The 13,698-nt window shown below is 37.7% G+C and overlaps 1 pseudogene; it reads right to left on the minus strand.

The window, feature by feature from the left end:
• Positions 1-2,442: 2,442 nt before the first annotated feature.
• On the minus strand, positions 2,443-12,394 carry LOC131541656 (myosin heavy chain, fast skeletal muscle-like; annotated as a pseudogene).
• Between the last annotated feature and the right edge of the window lie 1,304 nt (positions 12,395-13,698).

The following is a 13,698-nucleotide window of genomic DNA, read 5'->3' on the forward strand; positions in this document are numbered from 1 at the left end:
TTGAGACTGACAACCACATTTACTTAAAAGTGTAAGTAGCAAAATGTCTTGTTTACACAGCAGGTACTGCAGGTGTACTTTGGTGAATGCAGTTTTCACTCCTGTAGTGTAGATAACCTTTGTGGGAACGTAACCATATTGTCGACTCAAATACAGGACTGACAAACATTTTCTACTGAATGTGGCTACAGTATAGTTTTTGTTTGTTTGTTTTTAAAGAAAGGGCTAATTGATTAGAACATAATCTTAGTAAGTGTGTTTGAAAGGTTTTTTTGTTTATTGACTAAAAAAGATTATTTCTCTGCACTATTTTGTTGGTAAAAAATGGATGCGATGTCAAATTAGATCAGTTATATTGCAACAAAATAGTGCAGAGAAATAATCTTTTTAGTCAATAAACAAAACTCATACTCTAAATCATAGATTGAATCGTAAATTGAATTTTTCATTAACCGACATATGTTGAAACTATTAATGGGCAGTTTTCCAGTTATTGCTGTTATGGCAAAATTTCCACTCAAACATTTACGTTTATAAGCTACATTTGGAAAAAGCCTTTATCTAAAGCCACATATTGCTTTCAATGTATAGTCTGCATGTTTTATCCGTTCATACATTTGTTATTATTATTTTAATATCAAACCTATGACCTATATTCAGAGAAAGATTTCTTTTAGTAACTGGTGGCCCTTTTACCAGCAAAATTCTATTAAATAATCAACTGTCTGCCTATGACCAACTTGTCCCTTGTCTTTGGAAAGATTCCATAGTAGTGCCAATTGCTAAAAAAACAAAACAAAACAAACAAAAAAAAATATTCCCATTTCTCTTAATGATTATAGGCCTGTTGCACTCACCACTTTGGTAATTAAATAATAATAATAATAAATAAAAAGTTAAGAAGGGAATTTTAGCCTTAACACAGTCAGCACTTGATCCTATGCAGTGTACGAATAGATCAGGTAGAGGAGAGGAGGATACCTTACTAAATATGATGTTAAGACATTTGGAAGGTACAAATAATCATGTACGTTTGTGTTTCATTGATTTTTTCCTCTGCTTTTAACTGGGTTCAGCCCAATATTTTGGCAAGGACTCTTACCAGCAATATTCACTTAAACTTTACATTGTGTGACTTCAACAGTGTTGGTTGGTGGATTTTTTAACTAACAGATCCCAAAGAGTACGTGTTAATGGTGTGTTGTCCAATGCATTATTGTCTTCTTCTGGTGAAGGAGTATAAATATTTAGGGCCTGTATTTGATGATAAACTAAAATTTGAGGCAAACACTGACATTATTAGAGGGAAAGCTCTTCAATGTATTTTGAGGAAACTAACAACTTTTATTGTTCTTTTATGAACATTTTTTTATACCTTTTTTATTAAATTTGTCTTAAGTTTTTCCAATATTTGTTGGTATGAAAATCTCAATGTAAAGTTGAACAGTATTAGTTAAAATGTGCAGCAAGATGTTGGGGACCAAATTTATGAACATATATTGACCAGGAAGGGCCATTTAGTCCTTTCCGATGTCGCCCACCCATTGTGTACTGAATTTCAACTGCTTCCCTCAGGCCGGAGACTTAAACTCTCTTTGTGCAAATCAAATAGATTTAAGAATTATTTTATTACTGCAGAATAATGTTTTTAAATGACTTCTTATAAATGTGTGTTATTTAGTGTGTGTTGTGTTGCTGTTTATGTATGTATACTGTTGTGTACATAAAGAATTGCCTTTAAGGTTAATAAAGTTAAATGAGTTTAATTTACTTTTAATAAACTTTTTTTCTTGCATGAGTGGAGGAAACCTTTATGAACAAGCTTTTTTACATTATTGTCAGCTATTATGTGTATTAGAATGTTAGAATATTTCAGTATTTAAGTGTCATTTTTTTAAATGAATTCATTAATTTATTTGAGAATAAAATTGCTCTGAAGACCACTCCAAAACAAATGTCTAGTAAGTACAGATTTATTTCAAAAGGAATATTACATGTAAATCTACAGAACAATCATATTATATGACTTCAGTAGAGGCTCCCATCAGGTTTGAGGTTTCACTCTTCTTTGGCCTGAGACAAAAAAAAAATGACATACAGAAGTCATGTAAATACTCAGTACATTTTTCAAGCATAAGCTGAATGCTGTATGTTTCTTCTCAGTAAATGCAAGAAAGCCTCTGCTATTATGCAACTGACCTTTCCAGCATCACGGCTCTTGGCTCTGAGCTTGTTGACTTGAGACTCAGCAATGTCAGCACGCTCCTCAGCCTCCTCCAGCTCATGCTGCGCCTTCCTCAACTTGGACAGATGAGTGTTGCCATGCTCCTCCTAAAGAGTAACATTTTTAGTGTGTTTGTTAAGTAAGCCGTGGAACATCAGTTATACTGTTCCAGTACATAAATTACTAATTAATTAATAATCAATGTGTCAAAATGTTCAGATTTATTTAACATACCGCCTCCTCAGCCTGCCTCTTGTAGGTTTTGACCTTCAACTGCAGCTTATCAACCAGATCCTGAAGTCTGTTGATGTTCTTCTTATCCTCCTCAGTCTACAAACAATAAAACATTGTTTTATAGATTTGTATGGATAAACCTATGGATATGGTAGGGTATGATCATACCTGATAAGACAGCTCTTTCACTCTCCTCTCATATTTGCGGACACCCTTAACAGCATCAACTCCACGTCTCTGTTCTGCTTCAACTTCAGCCTCAAGCTCACGAACCTTTGATAGCACATAATAAATAAGTGAACTAAGGTTCCAAGATGGTGCTTTAATTTTAGGAATACATGTAAGCAACATCTTCAAGAGATTTTATCCTAAAATTATATTTTATTTGAAAATAAAAATCCTTTAAAAAAGATTTACCCTGCTCTCCAACTTCTGGAGTTGTTTCTTTCCTCCCTTCATGGCCAGATTCTCAGCCTCATCCAGACGGTGCTGCAGGTCCTTCACTGTGACCTCCAGATTCTTCTTCATCCTCTCAAGGTGAGCACTGGTGTCCTGCTCCTTCTTGAGCTCTTCTGCCATCATTGCAGCCTTTTGCATTAATATAGATATATATTAGATCCACATTTTTAAGTACACAAGTGTTTTGTGAAACATTTGGCAGCTACGGTTTCTCACGTCAGTGATGGCTTTCTTGGCCTTCTCCTCTGCGTTTCGGGCTTCCTGTACAGTGTCGTCAACTTCACTCTGGATCTGAACAAGGTCAGACTCAAGCTTCTTCTTGGTGTTCAGGAGACTTGTGTTCTGCAATATGGAAAGCATCAGTATAAACATTTTAAATGCTCTCAATTTCCTTAACTTCACTGTGAAAACAACATGCCCTAACCTGAGAGTGCAGCAGCCCAACACGTTCACTGGCGTCCACCAGTTCTTGTTCAGCCACTTTGCGGCCTCTCTCTGTCTGCTCCAGAGCAGCTCTCAGCTCCTCAATCTCAGCTTGCATCAGAGTGTTTCTGCGCTCCACCATTGCCACCTGCTCCTTCATGTCTTCCTGTCCTCTCAGAGCATCATCAAGGTGCAGCTGGGCATCCTGAACATAACAATAGCATTACAGTAAGCTTTTGATGTGCTTTCTGTTGGCCTTTCACTTGACATAGCTTTGATTATTCAAACATATTTATGCACCCCAAAGCCAAAGAGAAGCCATATACCTTGAGTTGTCCCTGAACGTTCCTGAGCTGTTTCTGGGCCTCAGAAGCTTGGCGATTGGCGTGGCTCAGCTGAATCTCCATCTCATTAAGGTCTCCCTCCATCTTCTTCTTGATTCTCAGGGCATCATTCCTGCTCCTGACCTCAGAGTCCAGAGTGCTCTGCATGGATTCAATGACTCTCTGGCTGTTCCTCTTGATCTGCTCCATTTCCTCATCCTTCTCTGCAAGCTTCCTGTCAATCTCACCCTTGACCTGGTTTAGCTCAAGCTGGACACGGAGAATCTTGGACTCCTCATGCTCCAGGGTGCCCTAAGAAAAATTATAAAAATATATTTACATTTCAGATTGAAAATATGCATTGACAACACAATATAATACTTCTAGCAAGAATTACATATTAATCTCAGTATACTCACTTCAGCTTCCTCCAGGGCACTCTGAATCTCAGATTTCTCAGTCTCCACTGCCTTCTTGGCCTTTTCCAGCTCATGGATGCTCTTACCAGTCTCACCTAACTGCTCTGTCAGATCTGAAATCTCCTCTACAAGTTAGAAAGAAAATATTGATCAACAAATAAACTGTGAATCACTACACATTTAACACTGTAAAACAGATTTAAATAATGAACTTAGTGATGTCATTCTTACGCTGCAGATTCTTGTTTTCTCTCTTGAGGGTCTCCAGCTGATCCAGACTCTCCTCATAAGAGTTCTTCATCTTGAACAGCTCAGTGCTGAGTGAGCGAGCCTCTTTCTGGGCACCTTCCAGCTCTGCCTGACCTTCCTCATATTTCTGCTTCCATTCTGACAGGACCTTTGGTGAAGATATTTCAAAGTCAAGTTTAATTAGAACATCTTCAACAAAGCCCATTTTAGCAAAGATTTAGGAAGAGAATATCATATAATGATTTTTTTTTTTTTTTTACCTTGTCAAAGTTCCTTTGCTTCTTGTCAAGGTTGCCAGCCAAAGCATTGGCTCTCTCCACATCAATCATGAGGTCCTCCACCTCACCCTGGAGTCTCTGTTTGGTCTTCTCCAGAGATGCACATTTGGAGTTCACAGCCTCAATTTGTTCTTCTGCCTCCTGCAGACGCTGAGCCAACTTCTTCCTGTTATGAATTTGTAAATATAAATTTTTAAATTAAAACCTTTTGAAATATGAACAAATATTTATCAGATCTTATGTTCATACTTGGCCTCTTCAAGCTCCTCCGTGCGCTGGACGGCATCAGTTTCATATTTGGTTCTCCACTGAGCAACTTCACTGTTGGCCTTTGACATTCCCCGCTGCAGCTCAGCCTTTGCCTCCTGCTCTTCCTCAAACTGCTCACGGAGCAGGTCGCAGTCATGACGGGCTGATTGCACAGCATGAGCCAGTGCGTTCTTAGCCTAGGAGAGAAAGTCACATAATATTAGTTTTCTTCTATAATAAGTGACATGTATTTGTTTATATTGATTCTGCTGTGTTACCTTAACCTCCTCTTCAATCTGCCTCTTAAGCTCTTCAGTTTGCTGAGTGAAAGCTTGTTTGCCTCTGGTGAGCTGAGAAACCAAAGCCTCCTTCTCCTCCAGCTGACGGCCAAACTCACCTGTGTAAATTTAAACTCACTGTCAGATTGTGTTAATGTCTCCAACAGTTAATATCAAAACAAACTATATAAAAGAAAATTGAAATGTATGTTTTCTCTAATAAGACTTTGTCAGATATTCAGTGCTGAATAATGTTACACCATACTCAATTACTACTGAAGTACTATTAATTTCTTCGTGATTGTTTTTGGTTACCATTTTCAGTTTGAAGTCTTGCTCTTTGAGCACTGAGGTCATTAATCTGGCGAAGGTTCTCGTCATTCTTAGACTTTATTTCACTAAGTTGGTCCTCGAGTGTCCGGGACATTTTCTCAAGATTGGCCTAAAAATACAAAAATCATTAGTTGTTTGAAAAACTTAAAGACATGTTCTATATTCTTTAGGCATACAATTCCCAACCTTTGCTTTGGCAACAGTCTCCATGTTGCTGGAGATCATCAATCTCCATTTTGTATTCACTCTTCTCTTTCTCAAGCTTCTGCTTGACACGCTGGAGGTTGTCGATTTGCTCTCCCAGCTCTGCCACAGTGTCTGCCTGCTTCTTACGGAGGGCAGCAGCCGTAGCTTCATGCTGGAGGGTGGACTCTTCAAGATCACGACGCAGCTTCTGGAATTCAGCTTCACGCTTCTTATTCATCTCAATCTGAGCAGCAGTGGCTCCTCCAGCCTCCTCAAGCCTCTCACTGATCTCCTCAAGTTCCCTGGAGAGATCAGCTCTCTGCTTCTCAACCTTGGCACGAGCAGCACGCTCAGCCTCAATCTCTTCCTCCAGCTCCTCAATGCGAGCCTACAGTGGCAAGTAGTTAATTCTAATTTTTAGTGAACTGGATTTGATCAAAATCTCTCAATCTCTCAATTTCATACCTGAAGCTCCTTGATCTTCTTCTGGAGTTGAGCACCCAGAGATTGTTCATCTTCAATCTTGCTGAGCAGCTGGCTTGTTTCAAAGTCTTTCCTGTGGGTGTTCAATAATGAGGATTCTTTTAAACAATAACACATTAAAAAAAAGTTTTCATTAAAAGATTATGTTTTAATTACTTTTTAATTTTCTCCTCAGATTGCTGTTTGTCATTTTCTAGGTCCATGATGGACTCTTGGGCTAATTTCAGGTCTCCTTCAAGCTTTCTCTTTGCTCTCTCCAAGTCCATGCGGAGCTTCTTCTCTTGTTCAAGGGAACCCTCAAGCTATTGGACAGTGACATAGAAAATATTTTCAGGGTAAAAAAGACAGTTAATTTAATTAATTAATGACATGTTTAATTAGTAACTTACATCATCAACTTGCTGCTCAAGTTTTGTCTTGGATTTGGTCAGGGTGTTGACTTTATCCTCCTCTGCCTGGAGATCATCCAAGGTCTGCTGATGTGCCTCTTGGAGGGCTTTCTTCTCCTTTGTAAGCTTGGCAAGGCTTTCATCCTGAGCTGCCATTTCCTCAGTCAAGTTCTTGACCTGTGTGATTTTTTTTTTTTTTGTGTGTGTGTGTTTTTTTTTTTTTTTTACAATACATATTCTACATCATCATATAAAACAGAGATTTAAAAACCAACATAATCTCCAACCTTATTCTCAGTGGCATGTTTCTCCTTTTCCACTTTAGCCAAGGTGAGCTCCAGGTCATCGATGTCTTTCTTCAGCTCAGAGCACTCATCCTCCAGTTTCCTCTTCTTGGCTGTCAGTTCAGCATTGATCTCTTCCTCATCCTCCAATCTTTCAGTTGTCTCTTTGAGTTTAGCTTCAAGCTGGATTTTGCTCTTGATCAGACCCTCACACCTCTCCTCAGCATCTGAGAGATTCTCAGATTCCTGTTTGGAAAATATATCACGATCACTGGAAACCATACTGTTCATTTTAATGGAGCCAAAATTCAGTTAATTCAATTAGGTAAACTCACAGATGCTACTTGCAGCTGCAGATCATTTTCTCTTGCAGCAGTGCCACCATCTTCTCTTCAAGCTCCTTCTTTTTGGCTTCAGCCTTGGCAAGATTTTCTTTGCATTTTGCATAGTCCTCTTTCATGGTTGCCAACTCCTTCTCAGTCTCAGCACTCTTCAGCAGAGGCTTAATCTTGTAGTAAACCTTCATCCATGGCCAGTGTTTGACATTCATGAATGAGCGAACGTTGTATTGGATGGTGTAAATGGACTCCCTAAGAATAATTCATTATTAAATGCCATAATTATCATTATTTACCATTCACGAAGGTATTATTGATATTATCTTTATTAATGACATTCCTCACCTCCTCTCCATCATCTTCACAAACTCCCTCCTCATCAAGTAACCACGGCAAAGAGCCTGAGTCATTGTAACCAGAGCGGCCAGTTTCTCATCACGCATCTCCTCAAGAGTACCCAGAAGACCAGCTTTGAAGAACACCTGAATTCACAACAAATCAAAAGATATTGATTTAAACAGAATGAGCATGAACAATAGATCATGATTATTGAATGTTTTAAATGCTGTAAAGCAAAATATGAACCTTTGTGTGTCCAAATCTGTACTGGTCGTGATCAACGTCAATGGATCCCAGGAGTTTCTCAGAAGCCTTCTTGTTGTCAATAAACTGTCCCTCTGGGATTACACTGGCATTCAGCACCTTGTATCTGTTGAAGATCAATCAAAATGCTTCATATCCTCTAATTAAAAGCCTCATACAGAAAATGGTGTTTTCATGTGGTCCCATTTACCTCTGCTTGAAGTCACCATAGAGGATTCTGCTGGGGAAGCCCTTTCTGCAGATTCTGATGCCCTCCAGCACACCGTTACACCTCAGCTGGTGGATAACCAGGAAGTTCTCCATGAGACCTATAAAGAACAGTTTACATTATGAGATTGACATCATCATTATTATATTTATATATATATTACCTTTAAAATATTGTTGATGTCAAAATATCTGTAAGCCCTTTATTACTTTACCTGGAGTCTTGGACTCATTGGGAATCAGACAACGCACAAAGTGAGGGTGAGTGCTCCTCAAGTTGGTCATGAGCTTGCCCAAGTTCTCCTGTTTAATCATGAAAAGTTACAGCTTTCTTAGTGACGTTGTCTCATTTGTTGATATATAATTTCACAGACTTAGAGTCAAGAAAGCTGAGACACAGTCACACAGTGCAACATTATTCACATTTGGTCTCAAACAAAGACATACTCTAAACTGAGAAGATACAGTCTGCATGGAACCACCCTTCTTCTTGCCTGCCTTCTTGCCACCACCGCTCTCTAAGCAAATGAAAAGACAAAGGAAGACACAATGTAATAACCAGAAGAAAGTGCAACATTAAATCAATGTTTGGTTAATTAAATTAACATAATTTAATTGACACTTCAGTTTTTTCATTACCCTCAACAACTGGTGGGTAGATAGTAGCCAGCAGTTTGACAGAAGACTTCTGGTAAAGCTGCAAAACAGACTCATTCAGTGGATCCTTGTTCTTGTCCAACCAGCCATTAATGTTGTAGTCCACAGTTCCAGCGTAGTGCACCAGGGAGAAGTGGGCCTCAGCTTTGCCTTTGGCAGGCTTTGGTTTCTGGAAAGCATTGCACTTGCCAAGATGCTGATCATACAGCTTGTTCTTGAAGGAGGTGTCTGTAGCCTTGGGGAACATGCACTCCTCTTCAAGGATGGAGAAGATACCCATGGGCTGTTTATAAAGAATATTTATTATTAAAAATGTATACTTTTGAAAATGGAAATTGGAAATTAATAAGTTCATAAACCAGTAAAAACCTTCTCAATGAGCTCAATGCAAGCAGCCAAGTCCATGCCGAAGTCAATGAACTCCCAAATGATGCCCTCCTTCTTGTACTCCTCTTGTTCCAGCACAAACATGTGGTGGTTGAAAAACTGTTGCAGTTTCTCGTTAGTGAAGTTGATGCATAGCTGCTCCATGCTGTTGAACTGGAGAAAGAAAAAGGATTATTTAGTGACTGCTGAATGTAACTCAATTTTCCATGAAGAGATATAAACATAAAAGATTCTTACATCAAAGATCTCAAAGCCAGCAATATCCAGCACACCAATGAAGAAATTTCTTTGTTGTTTTGTGTCCAACATCTGGTTGATACGAATGACCATCCACAAGAACATCCTCTCATAGATAGATTTGGACAAGGCGCTAACAGAGTTGTAAACCTATAAGTAGAATAAAGGGGATATTTTATTAAAAACCTTTAGATTTGTTCAATAATTAGTCAGATTCAATCATGATTTTCAGGCTGAACACAAGGACATGCTGGAAATATGTTACTACATACCTGTGGCACAGTCTGACCTTTGGTCACAAACTCATTTCCGACCTTGACTCTGGGGTAGCACAAAGCCTTCAGCATATCAGCAGAGTTCAAACCCAGAAGGTAGGCAATTTTGTCAGCCACTGCAATTTGAAAGTGTACAAAACATCCATATATTTCTTGACTTGAAAACTAAAAAACTGTTTCCTTCAGGAAAATAGAAAGAATCAGTGCTTTTGATTCTCTCAATCAAAGCACTGCATGTGATCACACACATTAGTATTATTTAGTCTCACCTCTGTGCCATCAGGCTCAGCCTGCTCCTCACGCTGCTTCTGCTTGAACTTCATGTTACCATGATGGAGCACGGCTCCAGTGAACTTGTAGATGCCCATCTTCTCCTCAGCGGTGAAGCCCAGAATGTCAATAGCAGTCTGGAAATTACAGAGAAGAATGAATTCTATGATCAGCCATATTTATATAGAATACATTAATAAAAAATAAAAAAACAGCATTGACTGACATCAGTAGCAACCAGCTCCTCTTTATCATCAATGCTTGCCACTGTGATCTGACCCATACTGCACATGGGGAAGTCATATGGGTTGGTGGTGATGAGCGTCATTTCTGTAAAATACACATAAGAGCATTTATGAAAGAGTATTATCTGATATTGTCTGAGTATTTACAATATTATCTGGCATCAAAACATTGAATGAAATTCAATCCATCTACCAATCAGCTCAGGCTTATGGTTGGTCATCATCTGGTAAAAGATGTGGTAGCCTCTCTCGTCTGGAAGCTGGAATGTGACTCTAGACTTCTCCAGAAGATCTGTTGAGAGAATGTACTTCATCTGAAGAGTGACAGACAAAGACAAACGTAGGATGTATAAATTTAATTTAATCATGTTCACCTACATGTCTCAATGTCAGCACTGGCCAGTTTTCCTGATGTGCCAAAGTGAATTCTGATGAATTTACCCTGTTTAAAACAAAATAAGGTGACACATGAATAATAGCAATGATAATAGTTTTATAGAAATCTTTGTATAGAAAAATCTAGCACAACTAACAAACTGTACTGCAAATAAAAAGTGGTGAACTTACAAAACGAGAGGAGTTGTCATTTCTCACAGTCTTGGCATTACCATAAGCCTCAAGCAGAGGGTTGGCAGCAATGATCTGATCCTCAAGAGAACCCTGCATTGGTTGAAGGGTGTTTTTTATTATTATTATTATCATTATCATCATCATCATCATTATTATTATTATCATCTAAGCATACATATATTTTTACATAGTCTCATACCTGCATTTTGCTGGCAGTCTGCTCTTTCTTCTTGTCACCATGAACTGCAACTGTAGCAAAGTACTGGATGACACGCTTGGTGTTCACAGTCTTTCCAGCACCAGATTCTCCACTGGTTTATTAAAGATGAGAAGACAAACATTGATAAAATATATACACTTTACAGAAGACAGAAGTATACAGTATATATATATATATATATATATATATACACTTGCATCTGTTGCCATAGTCAATGAAATGAAAATACTTACGTAATCAGGACAGACTGGTTTTCTCTATCTGTTGATTGCAATGTGCAAAATTTCAGGTAAATCTTTCTTTTATATGCAGCAACATTTAATTAAATCTATAGAATTAACTTCCGCAAGGTCTTACCAGTCAACATGAACTGATAGGCGTTATCAGAGACAGAGAAGATGTGGGGTGGGGCCTCCATACGCTTTTTGCCTCTGTAGGCAGCCACCACTTCTGCATCATACACTGGGAGCCACTTGTAAGGGTTCACAGTAGCGCAGAACAGCCCAGAGTAGGTCTGAAATGAGCAGAGAAGTGGTCAGATTGCAAGAACACTGACAAAAATGAACGTAAATGCTGTTTTACTTTGCTTCAGAACTTACGTAGATCATCCATGCAGCATAACGCTCTTTGAGGTTATACAGCACAGAGGGTTCATTGAGATGGGTCATCATGGCCATGTCCTCAATCTTGTCATACTTGGGAGGATTCATTGGATGGACGTCATCTTCCTTAGCAACTACCTCCTATTAATTTGATCCATTAAATATAGCAGAAAATAAATTAAATATGTAATAAATTTATGTACTGGGTATCTAGTCTAAATGTTGAAAATTCACCTGCTTAGTGTCATTCACAACAACAGTGACTTTGCCACCGTCTCTACTCTTGATTGTTCCCTTGACGTACAGCTCTTTAGTATCAACCACATAGCAGGCAGACTTGGCATCAAATGGTTTGCTCTGAGCCTCGATTCTCTCCTTCTCAGGCTTACGGAGGAAAATGGCAGCCTTGCCATAAATGGCCATCTCCGCGTCTGTACTCATGGTGGCGGTTTACTAAAATTTAGAGGAAAAAAACAATTACTATTGGTGATCAAGTACACAGTCCACGTAAAGAATTGACTGAGGGTCTCATGTAGGTCAGGTCTTTATAGATTTATGAAGTATTAAAAAGTGAAGAAGCCTATTAAAATAAAAAGTGAACACACTAGTCTTTAATTGATGGTGTGCCTGATTAGATCTGCAGCACAAGATGCAATTTGCTGATACACTTTAATACATAAACATAAACTGCATAAACAAATGAAACAGAACTGTTGGTATCTCTTTTATTTATGTGTACCAATGTGTACATACACTGTGTGTAAAATGTATCCCAAGTCCCACTTAAAATCTGCCCTTGGACATGTGTGAAACCTTTTAATCTCATTTATCAAAAATGGCAGGACATCAAGCAATAAGCAGTCAACATGGATTGGACAAAAGACCCGCTTATATTCAACCAAATTTGTCATGCAGTAACACAATGTATTGCTACCACCTACCTTCCTGCTCCTTGAGACCAGATGAAATCTTGAAATCACAGCCCTGCCAAGAAATTCAGTTAAACATAAACTATATTTAGTCATAGATGTAAATGTAATATCAATGTTTATTTTACTTTAAAATAATATCTTATTAAAGACTTTATCTTCTGTCATATCAACTGGTTTAGCTCACTCACATAAGCAACAACGTCAAATGCAAAGTACTTCAGCCTCTTACCACAAGTTGGAACTCCTCTAGTCTCCTCTGAGACTGGTCATGCTCTCGTCCACACTTATATTGAGGGCAGTTTGCACACTAAGCAGAAGCTATATATGGACAAGCTTTGGAGTTTTATTTTATGGTAAGAAGCTACATCTATTCTCAGTCATCAACATATATGACGGCCTTTTACAGTTATAGTTATCACATACATTTGACAACATATTACTTCAAAAATATGTTCACATTTGGATTAAATTACATCATAGATTTAAATGTCATAGTTATCTTTCATAGGAATTATCATTATAATACTTTTACATTTTTTTTATATATCTGTTTACATATTTACATTTATACTCTTTCATTTTAAATGGACTTAAATGGAAAAATTATTTCCTTTCTGCATAGGCATAGGACTGTGAATGATTTTAATGATCTTCATTGGGAAATTAAATTATTTACTTATCAATTAGGGAATTATTTTGTTGCAGTTTATATTGGAGTAATATCAAAACATAGGGTGATATCAGGCAAATTGGGCCACTTTTTTGTTAATCACTTGGAACACTAACAAAAAACCCATGTATGACATTTAACTGTGTTCTTATGATTAATAAGGACTGTTTTTTATATTTTTGTGTTGAATTGATGTAATAAAATAAAATTGTTTGGGCATTACAGGGTTTGAAACATTAGCTGCCCCACATTTTTTGAGATGGCAGTGTTCAGGTAAAATGGGCCGGCTGATCAGTAAAAATGGGACAGTCAAACTGCAAAGTGAAACAGAGACATTTCTGATAAAACACATTTTATTATGTTTAATTTTATAATGTAACAGAACACTGCATTTAAATTACATTTAAATTACATTAGAACAGCCATTCGAATTGCATTAAAACATTAATTTCAAACAATTTAATCAAAACATACATTTCGTGAACAAAATGTAACAATAACAATCAGTGTTATGGTAACAGTTTAAAAGTTAACAGCAAATGACTGCAAAGAATTTCAAACAGATGAGGTATAATACACTCAAACTTTTCAATGAATTTCATCAATAAAAATGAAAAATGTAACAAAAACCTGAACATTTGGTGTGTGAGAGTGTGTGTGCGTGTGCGTGTTCG

The sequence above is a fragment of the Onychostoma macrolepis genome, chromosome 05, assembly GCF_012432095.1.
Source record: "Onychostoma macrolepis isolate SWU-2019 chromosome 05, ASM1243209v1, whole genome shotgun sequence".
Lineage (NCBI taxonomy): Eukaryota > Metazoa > Chordata > Actinopteri > Cypriniformes > Cyprinidae > Onychostoma > Onychostoma macrolepis.